General features: G+C 42.7%; 1 protein-coding gene across 3 annotated transcripts in view; it reads left to right on the top strand.

Moving 5' to 3' along the window:
• The window catches only part of DOK7 (docking protein 7), a 253,577-nt gene that overhangs the window by 134,357 nt on the left and 102,722 nt on the right, over positions 1-16,498 (top strand). The gene's annotated exons all lie outside the window — the stretch shown is intronic.

Genomic DNA, 16,498 nt, shown 5'->3' with positions numbered 1-16,498 from the left:
GGTGGTGCTAGGGGGCACCAGCCAAAATCATGCCTAGGGCATCATATTGGTTAGGGCTGGCTCTGGCATTACTAATGTGGTTCATATGTGTAAGGTGCATTATTGTGTGGAATTTTGTGTATTATGGTCATTACTAATGCGGGGCATATGTGTAAAGTACATTACTGAGTGGAATTATGTGTATTATGGTCATTACTAATGCGGGGCATATGTGTAAAGTACATTACTGAGTGGAATTATGTGTATTATGGGCATTACTGTGGAGCATTATGCAGGGTTGAACTGGCCCACAGGGGCACAGGGTAACCCCCAGGTGGGCCCCACTGCCTGAGCGTTACTGGGTCAGATGCAGAACTAGCGGCGGCGCTAGGGGGCTCCAGACAAAATTTTGCCTAGGGCATCAAATTGGCTAGGGCCGGCTCTGCACCCATGTTGGAGATGGGACAGACATTAGATAATTATTATTTAGATTTGTGGTGCGTGTTGCAACCATTACTCTGATCGTTCCTGATTTCTATTAGTTTTCTCCTGTATTACATTATATTCAACTATTTAATGCTTGTTTTTGTTTCACATTTTTATAGAAATTATATTTATTCAAGCAATTTCTTTGCAATTAGACTGATATCACACCAATGTGATTCAATTAAATTGTGACTGTCAGGTCCCAGCATCCAGCTCCCTGGTAGTTACCACCGCTGGTCTTCATGCTCTTGGTGGGGGTCCCATGGTCTCCGCTGCCCTCCTGCTGGCCCGCACTGTCCCTGCTACAGTGTTTCCGCACATGGTTTTGGTGTCCCGCTTTAGTCTTCTCCCACCGATGGCGGGCTGCCGTCATCTTCCTTCAGTCATGTGATCATCTGACAAACAGTGGTGCTGTGGTCTGGGTCATGTGACTCCAGCCAGCAATCAGGAAAAGGAGTGCCTATATAAAACTTCCTGAGGCTCTGGCAAGCTGCCACTGCAATGTCGCTTCTTAGCTACAGTACATCCCTCTTTTCTTGATCTGCCAATCAGTGTTCAAAAACCACTTTCCTGCTGCAGGCTAACTGGTCCCAGTCAGTGAATCTATCTCCAGTTCAAGCCTGGTTAATTTCTGCAGCCATATTGGTCCCAGCCAGTGGAACTACCTGCACTTCAAGCCTGGTTTATTTCTGCAGCACTATTGTGTTCCAACCAGCCTGGTTATTCTCCACAGTATTTCATACTCTTATCAAGTGTTCTGCTTAGCTGATCTCATCCTGGTATCCTGCTCAGCCGGTCCCAGCCCAGTATCCTGCATAGCCATTCCCAGCCCGGTATCCTGCTCAACCAGTCCAAGCCATGTATACTGCATAGCCAGTCCCATCCCAGTATCCTGCACAGCCAGTCCCAGCCCGGTATCCTGCATAACCGGTCCCAGCTTGGTATCCTGCACAGCTGGTCCCAGCCCAGTATCCTGCATAGCCAGTCCCAGCGCGGTATCCTGCATAGCCAGTCCCAGCCCGGTATCCTGCACAGCCAGTCCCAGCCCAGTATCCTGTAAAGCCAGTCCCAGCCTGGTATCCTGCATAGCCAGTCCCAGACCGGTATTCTGGTTAGCCGGTCCCAGCCCAGTATTCTGCATAGCCAGTCCCAGCCCGTTCTCCTGCACAGCCATTCCCAGCATGGTATCCTGCATAGCCAGTCCCAGCCCGGTATCCTGCATAGCCAGTCCCAGCCTGGTATCCTACATAGCAAGTCCCAGCCCAGTATCCTGCATAGCCAGTCCCAGCCCGGTATCCTGAATAGCCAGTCCCAGCCCGGTATCCTGCATAGCCAGTCCCAGCCCAGTATCCTGCATAGCCAGTCCCAGCCCGGTATCCTGCATAGCCAGTCCCAGCATGGTACCCTGCATAACTGATCCCAGCCCCGTATCTTGCACAGCGGGGGTCAGCCCAGTATCTTGCATAGCCAGTCCCAGCACAATATCCTGCATAGCCAGTCCCAGCCCAGTATCCTGCATAGCCAGTCCCAGCCTGGTATCCTGCTCAGCCAGTCCAAGCCAAGTATCCTCCATAGCCAGTCCCAGCCCGGTATCCTGCATAGCCAGTCCTGTATCCTGCATAGCCAGTCCCGTATCCTGCATAGCCAGTCCCAGCCCAGTATTCTGCATAGCCAGTCCCAGCATGGTATCCTGCATAGCTAGTCCCAGCCCGGTATCATGCATAGCCAGTCCCAGCCTGGTATCCTGCACAGCCAGTCCCAGCCCGGTATCCTGCATAGCCAGTCCCAGCACGGTATCCTGCATACAGTCCCAGCCCGGTATACTGCATAGCCAGTCCCAGCCCAGTATCCTGCAAAGCCAGTCCCATCCTGGTATCCCGGTATCCTGGTTAGCCGGACCCAGCCTGGCATCCTGCTTAGCCGGTCCCAGCCCAGTATCCTGCTTAGCCGGTTCCAGCCTGATGTCCTGCAAAGCTAGTCCCAGCCCGGCAACTAGCTTAGCCAATTACTGCCTGGTACCCAACATAACCGATTCCAGCCTGGCATCCAACCTTGATAAGATGATTCCTGACTTCCCGCTCCCTGCTCACGTCGCAGGAGTTTCATAAGGCCTCCTAGCATTTGCACTCAGCCTCCACTCCAGCCACAAACTTCACCAGACTTGACAGTGACTGTATATTTATATATTTTTTATAAAATTGTCAACATGTTTTGGGAATGAAATGATAATTTGCTGTTATCATGACACAGTACCTGTGACTTAGAATGTGTCTTGCTTAAATTCGGTCTTCTCATTACACCTGTAAAGTTTGAGGGATAAAAATATCCTGCTGCAAATTAATCTGAGAGTTATGGAAAATTCTGTTTAGACCATGGATAAAGATGCCCCAGTTTTCAGCTGTCTCAAGGAGTACATTTCATATTTCCTATACTAAGTGAGGCAAAAATAAAGGATATTTTTGAAAGTAGGTTACAGGTGCAAGAGCTCCCAAGGACAAACGCTTTACCCAGATCATCTCATTCATGAGATAATTACTTGGGATGCATCCAGGCTGTGGTTTTTTGACCCCCAACTGCAGGACCAATGCGCCGGGGACCAGGGCTAATTATATATTTTTAGTACTTCAGCAATTCAATATATTGTATAGTTATTTTTGTACTCACCTCATGCAAATCAATAAAGAAAACATGAATTAATCATGAAAATTGGTAACACAGTATATTTTGTTGACCAGTGTAGTTACCAATAAAGGGTATATTTAATAAAGTGTAAGATTTTTAGAAGTGGAGATGTTGCCCATAGCAACCAATCAGATTCTAGCTATTATCTTCTACAAGCAGCTAGATAAATTTTAGGTGGAATCAGATTGGTTGCTATGGCCAACATCTACACTTCTATAAAATTCACACCTTAGTAAATATACCCCTGAGTGTTTAAGCTCTTTATGCAGACATTGTTTTTTTTTTGGGTTGTTTTGTTTTATCACTTGTATCTGACATTTACTACATTATCGCGATTGGCTAAAAAGAATTGTCTTATTATGGGCTGGAAATTAATAGTGTTTCCATTTGTTTTGTAAGAGTAGTTGATACAACATGAGCAACAATTTAGTAATTGCTGGAATAGAACATTTTCCAGTACATAGAATTCTAGCTTGAAACTGATTGGCCTGGAAACTATTTTTAATATCAAAAATGTAAAAAGTACTCAAGTGATTACATAGGCTAGCCAATAATTATAGTTTGCAAGATACAAAGAATTAAAATAACTTTAACTTAACTTTACATTACTTTTTTTCTACACTAACTTTAAAGTTCAATCTTTATAGAGATAATATAAATAAAATCTGACATTTGCGAGGAATGTGAGAACTAAATGAAAGCGCTAATTAGAAAACTTCAATATGATTATATTTGCAAGGAAGAAACGATACCAGTGAAGTGTAAATTAAAGTTTTGTATAACAACAAACAACAGTACATAAAACAAATCCATAAAGATAAAGGGTACACCAATATAGAGAAAAAAAAACAAACAAACAAACAAACAAACAAACAAACATGTATTAGCATAATAATGAGGTATGCATTGAGGTGTAACTGCAAGCATTAATCAAGATAATCTGCTAAAAAAAACATATTACTGATAAAATTCTAGAACAAAAGTTCCAATTTATATATCAGGCCAAATAATCTAATTAGCCAAAAAGAATGTTCCAAGGAAGTATAACAGTACTGGAATGTAATTATTATGTCAACATTCAGAATGTCCTGTGTGGTTTACCCCTCAGCTAATTGGGCACGCCATGTGGGGAATAGGTATTCAATTAATTAGCCTTTTCGACTGCTTTCAATTTACAGTGGACTCTCATTATTATCCAAACGGCTGATACCCTGCACTGGGATTCCTATCATCATGGCCGTAAGTAGGGTGGTGTGGACGGTGCTCAGCACATAGCGCATATGCCTAGTGAGCACACCGGCCACACCCACCAGCAATTGCTTATGTATGCATCACCGACACCAGCTGCAGGCTTAGTGCCTGTTTCAGTTACAGTACATATCATTTATGTATAAGAATATTGAAATGTAGCAGTGGCATTAACAACAAATGTGTACTTTGATGTACAGGAATCATACTGTGTGATTTGAAACCAGTGTTGAATTAGTGATTATCACATATGTTTGCTTAAATAAATTAAACCCATTAATTAAGGTTATATTGTAACCCATTAATTAAGGTTATAATGTCTGTGGAAAGACATTTATTAAGCATACATGTATTGATCTGAAAAACTATTTTGACAATGTTGGTGTGGCACTAAGATTACAGGGCTATTTCACTGTGCAGACCCAACATTGGTGGTCATTCCGAGTTGTTCGCTCTGTAAATTTCTTCGCATCGCAGCGATTTTCTGCTTAGTGCGCATGCGCAATGTTCGCACTGCGACTGCGCCAAGTAAATTTGCTATGCAGTTAGGATTTTTACTCACGGTTTTTTCTTCGTTCTGGTGATCGTAATGTGATTGACAGGAAGTGGGTGTTTCTGGGCGGAAACTGGCCGTTTTCTGGGCGTGTGGGAAAAAACGCTACCGTTTCTGGGAAAAACGCGGGAGTGGCTGGAGAAACGGAGGAGTGTCTGGGCGAACGCTGGGTGTGTTTGTGACGTCAAACCAGGAATGACAAGCACTGAACTGATCGCAGATGCCGAGTAAGTCTGGAGCTACTCAGAAACTGCTAAGAAGTGTCTATTCGCAATGTTGCTAATCTTTCGTTCGCAATTTTAAGAAGCTAAGATTCACTCCCAGTAGGCGGCGGCTTAGCGTGTGCAAAGCTGCTAAAAGCAGCTTGCGAGCGAACAACTCGGAATGACCCCCATTGTGTTACCACTGTTTTGCAATTATCCTGAACCTGGGATTACTATGGACCTAATTCAGACCTGTTGCAGCAGTAAAATTGTTCTGTAATGGGCAAAACCATGTGCACTGCAGGTGGTGCAGATATAACATGTGCAGAGAGAGTTACATTTGGGTGGGTTATTTCGTTTCTGTGCAGAGTAAATACTGGCTGCTTTATTTTTAAATTGTTATATGTTTTTAGTTTGTCTAATAAACTGTTTTATTAATTTTTGTGTACATCATTGGCATTAAGCGCTGACCTGGTCATTTTCTGCATTTGTTTTGTTGTTTGAGGAGGCTGGCTACCTCCTCACCAGGTGGCAGCTAATCCCAGGGTGTAAACACACACACACACACAGTTCTGCTCAGCGCCATCAAAACCTTTTTTCTCTGCTTTATTTTTACACTGCAATTTAGATTTCAGTTTGAACACACCCCACCCAAATCTAACTGTCTCTGCACATGTTACATCTGCCCCCCCCCCTTGCAGTGTACATGGTTTTGCCCATTAGAGAATAATTTTGCTTCTGCGATGAGATCTGAATAAGGCCCTATATGTGTTCTTCTGCTATATAAATCTAGGTCTAAGATACAAGATTTTTGGGGATTCTGTTTCATTTTATTTCTGGTCACAGATTGCAAGAAATGCCCAATACTTTAAAATATATGTGACTATTATACCTGGGTCAGGTATCCATCACACATTGGCAAGGGCGCCAGAATGTTTTCAAGTTGTGTAGGAAGGACATACAATTGCTGGCACCTGGCCTGTACCTATTACTATCCCATTCCACACAATAATACATACACTTTCCTTTAGCGAAGTTAATTATTTGACCTCTCTTTTCTAGGACACTGGCCAGTGTCGGACTGGGATATAAAGGGCCCACCGGGAGAATGCAGTTATAGGGGGCCCATGCTTAGGGGTGTGGCCAGCCTACAAAGGGGGGGGTGGCCAGCCTCCACAGAGGCTTGAAATACACAATAGTTTAGTGCAGTGTAATGCAACATATCTACCATGTATAATACAAGTGCACAGTCTGGAACCTGATCCCTAGAGGAAGGAGTGGGCCCTCAGGCAGTGGGGCCTACCGGTGGTTTCCCTGGTACCCCTGTGGGCCAGTCCGACCCTGACACTGGCTATAACATTTGCTCCCATCTCTGGTACATAAAGCCTATTTTGGATTTCCGTGACTTTTGTTCTTGCTCCAACTCTCAAGTGGTCTTTAATTGTTCCTACTTTTTTAGCTGTACTTGGTTTAATCCCTGTGATTAAGACAGCGTCACATTTTGTTAATGTGGTGAACCGCTCCTCATTGCAGCGGAAATACATTGTTGTTCCTGAATCAATATATCAGGAATCTTTTATGTAGCTATGTGTAACACTCATCTCCCGTAGTGGCTCCTGAGGTGGGGCTGAGGCGCAGTCCAAAAGTCAAATAGGGGAGCCGCACCAACTGCCAGTGGGTCCCGGCAGGTGATGATTGGCAGTGTTTGGGGTGGCAGTTGGTGTGGCTCCCCAATTTTAATTTTTAATTGTGCTGCAGCACCATATCTTGAGCCTTCACTGCGCATCTCTGCCGTTGCATTTCTTGCTTTGCACAGGATTCTTTTTATGGCATTCAATTGATCATGACCTACAGTATCTTAAGACATTTAAGCATTTAAACTTGGATTTTTATTTTTTTACTTTGTAAATGCAATGCAGTAGCCTGCTGCAATAAATATGCTCTGACTGTATCTGTGGTTAATTTTGCTGTATTTGCTTCCAATGCCACCACTATGGGGTTAATTTACTAAGATGGGAGTTCTATTTAAGATGGGATGTTGCCCATAGCAACCAATCAGATTCCAGGTATTATTTTCTAGAAGGTGCTAGATAAATGAGAAATAGAATCTGATTGGTTGCTATGGGCAACATCCCATCTTAAATAGAACTCCCATCTTAGTAAATTTATCCTTAAAAATTAAAACTGAGGCGTTTGCAAAAGTTCTGCAAAATTGCTGCAGCAATCTCTTCATTGTCTATTTGCATTCCAACAGATGTTAGTTGCTGTGAAACAGACATCATATTATTAATGTATACACTCATACTGCTGTATCACTCAATTTTGTGTTGTACAATACATATCTTAAATGTATCCTTCTTATGAGACCTCCATCCTGATACATAGCCAGCAGTGCTGTCCTTGTCTTTAGCTGACATTTTCTCATGTATAACTGAGTAGACCTATCGCTTCACACTCAAAGGAAAAGTGTGCATGGCTCTCTCTACATCATCTGGGCTTGGACCCACACCAGGATCTGTTGTAACCTTCCTCAATCTTTCATGCTTCAATTACATTTCCAGAGCAAACTTTCAGGTTTTATAATTCTCAGCACCTTTTAGCTTGATAAACCCCATTATAAGTGTATCTCCTGTATTCCTGCTTCTTACATACAGAACTATGCAGCCTTTGTGCACTAAACAGCTTCTGTGCTGCTACACTGTGCGTGAAACACTCTATACTGTCTTCACTTTGTTAAATGCGCTTCTGTGTACTGACTTGCTTCTGTGCTGACACACTGCACTGGAAACAGTCTGTGCTGTATTCATTATGTGCTCTTTGACATTCTGCAATTCACATGTGCTTAAGATGGCATCTGTATGCTGTTTTGGGTATACTACTGGCTTGTGTGGCTGGTTGCCTGGGCCCATAACCTGTTGGAAATTATGTGTATGCAGGTGCTGATATATACACTAGTGAATGACTCCAACTACGAAGAGCCCAGTTACATATCCAGTGGTGTTGGTTTATTGATAGCTAGCAGGTATAGTAATACTCACTGTTACACACTGGTTCTTATGAAGTGGAGCCTCAGCGAAGCGGATGTCATAGAGGCACTGGTTAGTAGTGCAGGAACACTGGAAAAGTTATGGTTTGCAGGTAATCGTAGATGTCTCTGGAGCTAAGTGGAAGACATGTGATGCTCTAAAACAATTTCTCACACAGTTCCAAGATGACTCCGTACATGTGCTGTAGAGATCTCGGCGGCATCTTGGGGTAGGGCATGAAACCTCCTTTTAGAACATGACGACTGGAGTCTACACAGTAGCACACTCCTCTTTCAACACAAAGGACTTGCTTTGGCTTTGCTGTATATATAAATAGGGTTACCGCCAACGTTAATGGGATGCAGTCAACATCCCGCCGGACGGAATCCCGTTGGTCAAAATACAGACGCCGGAATCCCGACCGGCACAATACCGACATATTCTCCCTCCGTGGGTGTCCACGACACCCATAGAGGGAGAATATAATAGTGTGCCGAGCGTACCGAGGCACCGTGCCTGCAGCGTGGCGAGCGAAGCGAGCCCGCAAGGGGCTGCATTCCGCTCGCCACCCCTGTCGGGATTCCGGCGTCAGTATTTCGACCGCCGATATCCCATCCAGCGGGATTACGTACTGATCCCACGTTAATATCTGTTGTCAAATATATAAGTAGTACTGACTGAACTACTGTGAGGTGCATGCTGCTTTACCTTCCCAAGCAAAGCAATATGAAGCAAGACATACTTCCCAACTGTCCCTGCTGTTGGGTGAAAGTCTTGAAAGTAAACTAAAATCAGACTGCTCCACCATAATGGGGACACTTGGCAGAGGGTCCGGCTCTCTCCTACCTGTTCTGTTTTTACTACCTGATGTTGTTCATGTCTTAAGCTCCGCTGCTGCCTGTTTGGATCTTGAAATGCTGGAGGCCTGTTGGGAAAAAGGGTTGCTGCATGAAGTATGGAAAGCCTAGCAATGAGAGTTTCTTCTAGGCCTCTTTCCCAGTATCCAGCCCAACATTAATTCAATAGCACCCACATTTAATATAGCCTCCCAAACGGCAAACAGTACTTTATATATAAAATATTCATATTTATTGAATAGGGTTCTTCCCCCCCCCTATAAATTAAGAGTAGATCAAGAAATAAAAACACCTTTTTCATGAAATAATTAGCATTCATAGTTAATAAATAGCCCTCCTTCTGTCCGCCTTAAATTAATATGCACAGTTAAATAATAGTATTACCCTCGTCAATGTCTAATGTATTGCTGCATGAATAGATTATCATGAGTATATAATTACTCCGAAGTCAGACTTCCATGGTAGAGAGAAAAGTGGCCTTAATAAGACATGGTATGCCGGCCAGACGGCACGGCGTCCTCTGTAATCAGACTGTCGGGCAGATAATGCCGGGTAAGTTGTTGCTAGTTTATACCTTCCCAATGTTGTTGTTGATGTTGCTGCCACTATTCACATTTAGCTCATGTAAAACACAAATAGAAGTATTCAGTTATATGCAGCGGTCATCTAACCTATGTACAAAGCAGTAACACACACTGCTAATTATACCAGGCAGGCATGCGCTTGCCAAACCTTCCTGCTTTATTTATGTATAGCAGCATGGATAGCTGATGTTATGCTTGAAAGGTACATGATGTGAGCCCTCTACACATCCGGCTTTTATTCTGCCTCTACCTAGGGCCACGATAGACATTCCTGGGTTCTAAAGGGCCCCATACACTAGAGCGATTATGCCCGACTTCAATTCGGGCATCCAGGACGATATATTGGGTGAAATTGGGCATTTTGGCTGTGTATCTGATCCGATCCGATGCGTGGCCCTGTGTGCGTCGGATCGGATCCTCCAGATCGCTAGTGCTGCACTCGTGATATGTCGGTTCCTGCAGGCATGGCTGGGATCGCATACAATATATCGCATGCAAAATGTACCAAATTGTCTGCAGAGTTCAAGGGAAATTGCCCCGACTTCAGCCTCTAGACATATCGTTCTAGTGTATGGGGCACTTTAGACTGTGGAGTCAGAGATCCTGATGAGTTAGGGGGAGAGTTACTAAAGCTTGGATTGACATAACATGGAGAGAGCTATAGTAAACTACCAAACAATCAGCTGCTAACTGCCATTTTATCTAGAAAACGTCAGTTATAAGCTGATTGGTTGCTACTTTATATCTCCTCACTTGATCTCTCTCCAAAGATTGACACATCTTCCTACCTACCTATCTTCCCATCTACCTTGTGTTTGCCACTGTAGCTACTGTATATAAGGGCATCTGTAGGAGATAGATGCCTCCTGTATGCGTCTGGGAGATTTGAGTGCTGCGTCTGAAGACTCAGCATTGGATCACCATGTCAACCATTGCAACCATCCGTCACAAATTGTGATGGTAGCAGTCAGTCTTTCGGTGTAAGTGGAATCCATTTTATCCATTCTACATTGTTTTTATAGGAAGGATAATATACATGTATTAATTCAAAAAGGCTACTTGAAATGTTATTTTAAAAACTCTTCCTAGCAAAGATATACTTATAATATTTATTGTATAATGAAATACTTGTTTTTAAGATTGTGTGTCTTCATATATTTATTGGCATCTCATATAAATGTGCACATTTTCCCTTCTATGTTTCTTATGTAAATAACAATGCAATTTGTAACTATAAAAAGAGTATATATATATATACATATACTCTTTGATATAGTTACAATTTGCACTGTTATTTACATACGAAACATAGAAGGGAAAATGTGAACATTTTGCTTAAATATATGTTCACAGTTTGCTTAAATATATATATATACAGTAGGTATACAGTATGTGTAAGTATGTTGTTTATGTGTATATATGTAGACAGGGCTGTTGAGATAGCCGTGGGGCCAGGGATCTCAAGGGGGCATACAAATCTGGGAGGCATAGCCACGTCTCCTCCTGAATTTTATTTTTATTTTTATGTGAGGCGCCCTGAAGCTGCACCACATGCTGCAAAGGGGAACATTTCTCATCCTCAGCAGCTGGCCAGGGTAATTATCACCTGACACCCCCCCCCCCCCCCCCCTTCCTTCCCACTCCCTTCCTCCCTCTTCCTTTGAGCTCCTGTTTGTAGATGTCCCGGTGCTACCAGGGCTTTTAAACTCTCTCTTTACTCTTGCCTTTGTTTACCGCCCCTACCTCCTTCCACCCCACCCCCCACATGTTTTCTTGTTTCTTCTTTCTCCGCCTCATCCATCTATTTCTCTTATCAACCTTTTATTTTGTTATATAGATCATCCTTAGCATTACATTTTTTTTCATCTTTACTATTTTACTTTTTTGGATGTCTTTTTCTCCATTTAAAGGTGTTTATTTCGTATGTACTGTAGCCTGTACATCCTATTTGCCATTTTGCTTTATTGTATATGGTTATACTTGTTTGATTGTGGAAATTGCTGTTGTTGTTAATGGGTGATTTTCAGGAGTGTTTGCTCTTTCTTCCTGAGGTGGTATGTGATGAGTAAGTAATGGAAAAAAAAGTGTTTGGAGACTGTAGATGTGTGTTCTTCTGGGTTCCGGTATGAATGGCCAACCATGTTAAGGTCGACAGTCATTAGGTCGACCACTATTGGTCGACATTGGCATGGTCGACGTGTACAAATGGTCGACGCCTGAAAATAGACGACATATGGCGGGTCGACACATGAAAAGGTCGACATGGATTTTTGAACTGTTTTTGGTGTCATTTTTTTCCGTAACATGACCAGGAACCCCAATTAGTGTACTGCGTCCCCTTGCATGGCTCACTTCGCTCGCTATGCATCGGGCAAGGTGCCTCGCTCCGCTACTGCTGCACTCAGCACAGGTTACTATTCCCAATCGTAGTCCACGTGGATGGTAAACTATGAAAAATGTAAAAATATATATTTTTTAAAAAAGCCATGTCAACCTTTTCATGTGTTGACCTGTCATGTGCTGACCATTTTCATGTGTCGACCATGTGTCCATGTCGATGGACACATCCATGTGTCCATGGACACATCCATGTGTCCATGTCGACCAACAGTGGTCGACCTAATGACTGTCGACCTTAACATGGTCGACCATCCAAACAGATACCGTTCTTCTGAATCTCTGTGCAAGTGATATTACAGACACTGGGGGGAGGGTCAGAGGTCCCCTCAGCATGATGCCCTCATTTTTTTATCACTCTTCAGCTATATATATATATATATAGTTTAAACACTACCACACCATGAGGCTCCTATTGGGACTTATGTTGTAGAAGAAAACCAGCACTCCTTAAATATCCAACAAGTACGTTTTATGCCAATTCGAATAAAGTGACAAACTTATAGTGCAAAATAGCAGCTTGGAGATACAATTCCATCAGTCATATAAATCTTACGTATCCTGAATCATGCTGGGGATACATGTCAGACCCAGCCGGCTGATGGACTGATGACTGATGGAATTGTATCTCCAAGCTGCTATTTTGCACTATAAGTTTGTCACTTTATTCGAATTGGCATAAAACGTACTTGTTGGATATTTAAGGAGTGCTGGTTTTCTTCTACAACATAAGTCCCAATAGGAGCCTCATGGTGTGGTAGTGTTTAAACTGAATGACCCCAAACCGGGCACCCTGCATAAGATGTGGACAGTGTTGTGCGGACCATGATATACAATTATATATATATATATATATATATATATATATAATAGAGATGTGCCGCGGGCACTTTTCGTGTTTTGGTTTTGGTTCTGATTCCACTTTCGTGTTTTGGTTTTGGCTTGATTTTGCCAAAACCACTCTTTCGTGTTTTGGTTTTGGATCTGGATGATTTTTGAAAAAAACTTAAAAACAGCTAAAATCAAAGAATTTGGGGGTAATTTTGCTCCTACTGTATTATTTATTAACCTAATTTCCAGTCTATTCTGAAAACCTCACACCTCACAATATTGTTTTTAGGCCTAAAAGTTGCACTGAGGTGGCTGTATGACTAAGCTAAGCGACACAAGTGTGCGGCACAAACACCTGGCCCATCTAGGAGTGGCACTGCAGTTGCAGACAAGATAGCACTATTCAAAAACTAGTCCCCAAACAGCACATCATGCAAAGATGTAAAAGACGTGCAATGAAGTAGCTGTATGACTAAGCTAAGTGACACAAGTGTGCGGCAAAAACACCTGGCCTATCTAGTAGTGCCCCTGCAGTTGCAGACAAGATGGCACTTAAAAAAACTAGGCCCCAAACAGCACATCATGCAAAGAAGAAAAAGAGGTGTAATGAGGTAGCTGTATGACTAAACTAAGCGACACAAGTGTGCCGCACAAACAACATGGGACGTGCTGGAATTTGCCCAGATGTAATACACGCACAATATTATTGGCACATGATAGCGTACCCCTAAACCACACACACACACACACACACGCGCACACACACACACACACACACACACACACACACACACACACACACACACTGCAAAACCTGTAAAATTAATTTGGATAATAACCCTTTTATTTGGAGCTATTATAATAATTCTAGGTGATTCATCCTGCCCTACGGGTGCTCTTCACACTGTCGTAAACAGCAGCGTATACCACTGTGACTGCCTCGTCACTGGAATGACTGATGGGCAGGACACTACCACTGGTCTGATGCAGCACAACACAACAACACTGTAAGGGACTTGTGGTTGTTGTTGTTATAATTATTATAATACTGTACCAGTGGACCTATAGCAGCAGCGTATATTGTCACTGGAATGAATGATGGACAGGACACTATCACTGGTCTGATGTAGCACAACACAACACCACTTTATACAGCTACACTGGCTATATGGCAGCAGAAGACACCAACACTATGACTGGCTGGACTGATGCAGCACAATACACTGACTACACTGGACTGGACAGCACAACACAGCACCACTTTATACAGCTACATTGGATATATGGCAGCAGAGGACACCAACACTGTGACTGGCTGGACTGATGCAGCACAATACATTGACTACACTGGACTGGACAGCACAAAACAGCACCACTTTATACAGCTACATTGGATATATGGCAGCAGAGGACACCAACACTGTGACTGACTGGACTGATGCAGCACAATACACTGACTACACTGGACAGCACAACACAGCACAAGACTCGCCACCCCACTTTCCCGGCCCCACACAGACACTTTGAGGACACGTCCTCTCAATACACTCTCCAAGACTGGAGTGAAAATGGGCGCGACGCGCAACTCCTTATATGGAATCTAAATCTCGCAGGAATCCGACAGCGGGATGATGAAGTTTTGCCGCGTTTGGGTTTCCGAGTCAGGCGGGAAAACCCGAGCCTGGCTCGGAACCGAACTCGGAAGGCAAAGTCTGGTAGGGTTCGGTTCTCTGAGAACCGAACCCGCTCATCTTTAATATTAAAGCTATATAACTATATAGATATGTAAGCATATTAGTATAAAGTATGGGTATATATCTTTGTATGCTTATAATGTTTGTGCTGAAAGAAAATGTTCTATGCTATTTTTATTTGTATGACTAATTTGCATTTGATTTAGAGTTTACAAATACTGTATTCATTGTGCAGCAATGCAGTGCCTTTATTGTAAAATGTCTCCCCAGGCGCTTCTCAAGAGAGGAGGAGGCCCATGTGCAGTCTGCTTCTGGGACCTTCCTCTCTGGCCAGCGACGACCTTGACTCTGGGCACTAGGGTCACTAGGGGATTTTAGCTCTGTTCCAGAGTCTGGTGCGCATGCGCATGGCGGTCATTTTCCCAGTGATTTTCCTACGGCACATGCGTGAAACACTGGGAAAATGGATGCTGCAAAAAAATGGGTACAGGGTGTGCAGTGTGGCCCCCTCTGGACCCCAGGGGCCCGTGTGCACCACACACACTGCACCCATTATAAATACACCAGTGTGTTTTCCTGTCTGCTTGAAGGAGTCACACTGTGCTGCTGTGTATAATAACAATGTGCTAAATGTATTGTGTTGTTAGGAATAGAGCGAGATCTATACTAAAGCTGAGCTGGCTATTGTGAAGCCTCATGACACTGATGGAGCTCACAAGCTTTCCTGCACTGAGAGGATTATTTAACCACATATGACTCAGCAAGCTGCATGTACTAGCAACATTGTAGCAAGATTAAGATACACTGCTTAATGTAGCAGCTGAGACATCTCTACAGCACTGCTTGTTACTTTACAAGTATAGAACAATTATCTAGCAATGTTTATGTGCTACTCAGGTTAAATGCTGTTTATTTGATCTATAGGTTTCCATCACACAGCTGATAATTACAAAACAACTAGTTAGGATATACTGCTATTAACAGCTGATGGAGTGCTCCAGTGTACTGCATTAGTGCAATATTCAAACAGCTTACTAAACCCTGTGCCTCACAGCTATGATCTATATTCCACTATAATAGTAGAGAATATTGTGGAAAACTGTCAGTTTATATGCATTCTTGGACATTACAGTGTCTCTCATTAACAATATCACTAATGAACATTGTGATTACTCACTTAAAGTGATATTGACTTTATTAATTACTTGCTGTAAATCGACTGAGAACAGCTAATTATATTGAGATCACTAGTGGGGAGAAGCACTGATCTATAGCTGTATAAGCATATTAGTGAACATCAATTATCATTCACTTAAAGTGACACTGACTTCAGGTATTACCTGCTGTAAATTGATTAATGAACAGCCAATTACATTGAGATCACTAGTGAGGAGAAACATGGATTCATAGCTGTATAAGCATATGAATGCATACAAGTGAAGGGTCATAGCGCCCAAACAGATTATTCACTTAAAGTGATACTGACTTCAGATATTACCTGCTGTTAATTGATTGAGAACAGCTAATTACATTGAGATCACTAGTGAGGATAAACACTGACTCATAGCTGTACAAGCATATGATTGCACATAAGTGAGGGGTCATAGCGCCCAAACTGAGGGGGAGCTTTCTATTGGAATATTGCACTTTACAGTACCCTCAGTAAGCCTATCTAGTACAACTGATCAGTGACTTCAAAGCGCCATTGGGTACTCAGCCTAACAACACATATAATTTGATTCAAGGGTCATAGTACCTATAATATATTATATATGTGTAGCACTACACAGTTAGCACAGTGTGTGTTTTTATTCACACATATCACACTTTGTTTTGTCAATGTATATGTTTTTGGTTTTAATATTTCACAGCTACAGGTCTTTTTAACAAATATACTCTAATAAAAGTTACAATTTATGTATTAATTTAATGTTTAAGTGCGCCACTTCAAGTCCAAT

The sequence above is a fragment of the Pseudophryne corroboree genome, chromosome 1, assembly GCF_028390025.1.
Source record: "Pseudophryne corroboree isolate aPseCor3 chromosome 1, aPseCor3.hap2, whole genome shotgun sequence".
Lineage (NCBI taxonomy): Eukaryota > Metazoa > Chordata > Amphibia > Anura > Myobatrachidae > Pseudophryne > Pseudophryne corroboree.
Note: the sequence above shows the minus strand (reverse complement) of the source record. Positions and strands in the feature narration are given on the sequence as shown.